A 5,189-nucleotide genomic window follows, 5' to 3' on the forward strand; every position below is an offset into this window, starting at 1 on the left:
ACTCAGTACAGTACTGCAGAAAATGTTTCTGTTCTTGTTTCTAATATATAACTGACAGACACATTGTTGCTAATAAAACAGTATGAAAATCTTCCTTTTTCTCATTCTCATTCATCTTCTAGATGAGTCACAAACCTCAGGGGTCATTTACCGCATTCATATTTGTGCACGACGATGCTTGCATCAGTGAATTTTTTATACAAAGTTGAGGCTTTTCAGAAAAAGATTTCATTAGCGTGCATTAATGTAATCAGAATGTGTATAGCACACTGGACACTGCTAATCGCATGTGATCTTCTAAATGCAGGTTAAATATCAGCAAACCGAAGTGCTTCGTGTGGAGGAGAATTTTCCAAGCAATAAATGTAACAAATTTTGTCTTGCAGGAATAGTTTTGTTGAGATTACTCTCTAATGGAAAATTATTTTTTCTTTGTATTTCAGTTTTTTTTAAAAAACAAACAAACAGCAATCTAATTCTGTTTCACTGGGTGTGTATGTTGCCAATTTGTTGTTGAAGGACTTAATGAGCTGACATCTGTGGCTCATATTGGCTCAAAGAGGGATATTATTGTTATTGCCATGGACCATCTGAAAATTATGCTCTCTAAAGCTTACATGTGTAAATATATCTAAAGGTAAACCACTGAACTTACTAATATTGTTTTTCAATATCAATTTCAGCTATGCAGCAACAGATCAAACAATAACATAAGAAAGCAGTGATTCCTGCTGAGCCTTGGACTACAGCAGGAGCAATAAAGTCTGTTTATATACAGGCACTGTCTGCCCTTAGGCAAAAAGGTGAGAGCCATGACAGCAAACACAGCTTAACGGGAAGGGTAACAAGCAAGAATCAGGAGCAGTCAGATGAAAAAGAAACAGTTAGAGGCTAGGAGATGATGATTAATGAAAAACCATTCAGACATGTAGGCTAAATGATACAAAAAAGAAAATGCAAATCTTTATTTGGGCAATAAACTGAATGAGTCAGAGAGGCATGGCAAGTAATTATACAATGGGAAAACAACTGAAAACTATTTCAGAGAGGAAATAGGGGTAGTTATTAGAAGGATGAGTCAGAGGACATGAATGAAAAATAGCACATACCACAGAACACACAGACAGATGGAGGCGTAGAAGAGCTGATTTCCAATCCAGAGCTCCCTGGCTCAGACATGAATAGCTATTTTGTGATGGCATTAACACAACAGAACTGCTTCAGACATGAAAAACCTTTCAGATTGTGATGGATTCCCTTTGATGCGGATATATATTCAAACTCCTACTTATTTCTACATGAATTGCCAGCACTGTAACAGGGAATTACTGTCACACTAGCATTCCACCCACAAGACAAACTAGCAGGAGATGTTTTTTTTTCTCTTTACAGTCAGCATAATTTACATGTAGTGATACTAGCACCAGCGGAGACAAAAGTGGAGCATAAGTTGCACGGCAGCTGGATAGCAAATAGCTTGATTTGCAAAGGTTCAGTGATGGTGTCTTTATGTTGGTTTGTTTTACACACTTTCTAGAGGGAAAAAAGTCTAGAGTCTTATCAAATTTTATCTAGTTTTCATGTCAGCATTACTGCTTATGGAATGGAAGAATAATTACAGATCAGCTATGAGCCCAGCTCTGTCAAAAGTGAAGTCATCAAAGGCATGAATGATGGTCTGAAAAGCTAAATATAAACAGATATCACTCCTTCTGCAAGCTGCCTCTAAGATTTATTCTAATCAAATACCAAAAATCTATTTTTAAATGGATCCCTTCAGGCTATTTATTTACATCTGTACTTGTACTATATTTGTGTAAATGAGAGGTTGTGCAAGCTATATGAATTATTTAGAGGAATAATCACCTGCAGCGTAAGTAGCACGGCCTTTCAAAGTTTATTGATGTTTTATAGTGTGCTTTGCATCATCCATTTCAACCAGGAGCAGCATGCTCACTCTAACGTACTCTGTCTGTCCAGTGAATCTCTGCAGATTTCTCTTACTCTGTGCCTATTTTACAGTCCCTGACCCTAATTCCCCAGCAGGAGGAGCTGGGAATCCATGAATTATGAACACGATAGATAGGAAGTTTTCCAGCTAATATTCCAACCCAAAGCTTCTTGCCTTTTCTCTTTTTCCTCCTCATTGCCCAAACTGTCATGTTCCTTGCACTTCGCCTTCCCATTATCTTTTTCTTCCTTGGGCAGACTTTTTTTATATTTCCTTTTCTCAGGACCTGTTCCACTATGCTTTCTTCTATTTATCTTATAGGATTGAAAAAAATATTGGATTGAAGAAAATGAGATTTAGACAGAAAAAAGTTGGAAAGAAAGCAGTTAGTTAGAGTCTGTTGGAGCTGCCGGCATCAAATGATGCACCCATGTACGTCCCCGATAACATTCACACACACACATCAGTATTCTTGAAGTGTGTTCAGTCCAACAACTCACATTTGAAATGGTTGATTTGTTACAGCAGTAGGTTACACTTAGAGTTTGGTGTCCAGGCACTGAGCTCATCACTCCCCACAAATAAGATGCACATAGAAACTGATGAATAAATATCCCTCCACCCCAGAGCTCACAGGTGGATGCTGGGTTGGTTGAGGGGGTGAAACAGCAGCCCTTGCATCGCTGCATGGTGTCAGAGGGAGAGATGAGAAGTTCTGCAGCTTCATTACACTGCCAATTTGGGAGGGTGCATTTGGCACATGATGAGAGGAGAGTCGGGCATATTCGTTTTGTACACATCTCTGTTTCAAATCTTCATATTTTGTCTCCTTTTCTGTCTTCATTTATTTATTTGTACTATTTGTATTTATATGTTCTATTTCTATTGTATATATTAATCGACATCTGTGGGTGGACAGCAAAGATAGAATTTCATTCCACAGAGAAATGCCTTTTCTCTTGTGACACATGACAATAAACACTTTGAATCTTGAATCTTGAATCTTTTATGATACAGTGCAGTACAAGTTGGCTGCCTGAGCTAGTTTAGATGTTTTCTTTGGTTTTAAAGGTCGCCACTCTGACCAAATGTGGCAACTGTAACCAAATATTGCACTGCTGGTTGCTCATAAGGGAAGACCCTGTGCTACCAATGTGGACATCACACTGGCTGCTACAAATACAACCTACATTTAAAACCAACCATGAGTTGATGAAACAATTTGCTCAGAGTATAATTATAACATACAGCCATACACTGACATTACCACTGTTATCTTGCTATGAAATCCAAGCAATTTATCATTAATGCAGTAATTTGTATATATTCTCTTAATTTAATAAAACTTAGACTTGGAGATAAATGATCTTGTTGGGAACAGAAACACACATCACTCTCTGATTTTTACTGCTGTGTCAGAGATAGGCAGAAATAGACATCCTCCATAAATCTCTCTTCCCCACATGCAGACATGACTGCATGCGGGAGCCATTACTGCCCAGTGTGTGTAATATTGCAATTTCTGAAAGGAGGAAAGGGCATTCCTCCTGTCTGAATTTTTCATTCCCCATGCTCTCTGTTTCTGTATAACAACCAATAAATAAGCAATGAATCCTGAGGACATAACACAAAATGGACTGGATTTTATGTCCACCACACCCCAACATCAGCTCCCCCTACATACACAATTTGTCTGTCTTTCTCTTCCTGCTTTACCCTCTTTTTTGTCTCTGTGAAGACTTTTTCTATTTGATGTTTTTTGTTTTGTTTTTTTAAGAGTTAAATCCTTTGATGTATTCCTCGTTCTTTTGTACTTACCCAGTGAACTGAACTGGAAAAAGTCTGGCCCAAATATGTGGTGGAAAGCGTGTGTGTCTGTGTGTGCATGTGTTTTTGGATTGAAAGTGACCTTTTGCTTTGATAATCTACCACAGATTTAGATTTAGAGTGCTGGTGGCTTTGAATCTATCTGAGAGGCAGCTTGTTTGGTGAACCGTCTAGAGTACACTCTATTTAGATTAGTCCATGAATATATGCCACAGCATATCTCTCTGATTATGCAATATTCTTTTCAGTCAAGACGTGTGTGGGTTGTTTCAGACAGGGGATGGGGGGGGCGATGAAAGAGAGCCTGTAAGTGCTGTGAAAGGAAATCAAGTGAGAGATGAGATAAAGAGGGAAATAATGGAGTCAACTTAAGCAGTACTTTACTGCCATCTGATGGTGAGCGCAGACATTGAATCATTGCATTGTTAATATTTTTTGGTCATAAAGCAGGAGTGGACAATTAATTTTATCAAGGGGCCACTTGAGAGATTGGGACTGTTGAGAAGGGCCCAACAATCAGCTGAAGTTTGTGATTTTAGCACTTTAGTGCAGTCAGCCACAACAGTCCCAGTTTCTCATGTGACCACTTGAGAAAATTAACTGCCCAGTGCCTTTCAAGGAAACTATTCTTCAAACCCTTTAGACATAGTGGTGGCATTCGTGCTGGACATGTGACTGGAAACATTACTTAACTATTGTTTTACTCAAATGACTACCTTTGTTTAGGGTAAAATACAGCAATATTTATCTTAACAGTCATTTTAGAATATCTATAAAGCTCAAAGAGAAGTTATATTTAAAACAGAGCCAACAAAAAAAAAAATTCTAAAAATATAGACAGTGTGGTCAATATGGATTGGCCCTGGTCAGTCACTATGCACCCTTCAGGTGAACTCTATTGACATACTTGTACAACTACAAGTAAAATAAAGTCATACAATTTGTTAAAGAAAATGTCGTTACAGCAAGTTATTGTGGTAACAACCAAGCCCATGTTAATTATCCAGTTTACATCATCTTAGAGTAGGTACAATAATTGGAGCAGGGTGACTGAGGAGCGAACTGGTTTTGGAGCACGTGGACCTGTTTTAAGTCTCTCTGGGACTAAAACAGGTCATAATTAGCTAATGAGGCTGTCTTTGATCGTGATGATTTCATGATATCCTTCCTGCATGTATTAAGCCGAGTTTACATCAAATGAAACACTAAGGTATAGAATGCAACAATGTAATTCTAAATACTTAAACACGTCACTGTCTGTGGACAGTCATTAGCAATAAAATATTAGGCACCCCCACAAATCACCTAAAAATGTGAGGACTTTGCGTTAACTCTGCGTTGACCAATCGTCTTTAAATCCCGCCTTTTGTTTTCAACAACCAATCAAACTACGCTATGAATCTGTTTACCA

This window comes from Oreochromis aureus, linkage group 7 (genome assembly GCF_013358895.1).
Source record: "Oreochromis aureus strain Israel breed Guangdong linkage group 7, ZZ_aureus, whole genome shotgun sequence".
Taxonomy (NCBI): domain Eukaryota; kingdom Metazoa; phylum Chordata; class Actinopteri; order Cichliformes; family Cichlidae; genus Oreochromis; species Oreochromis aureus.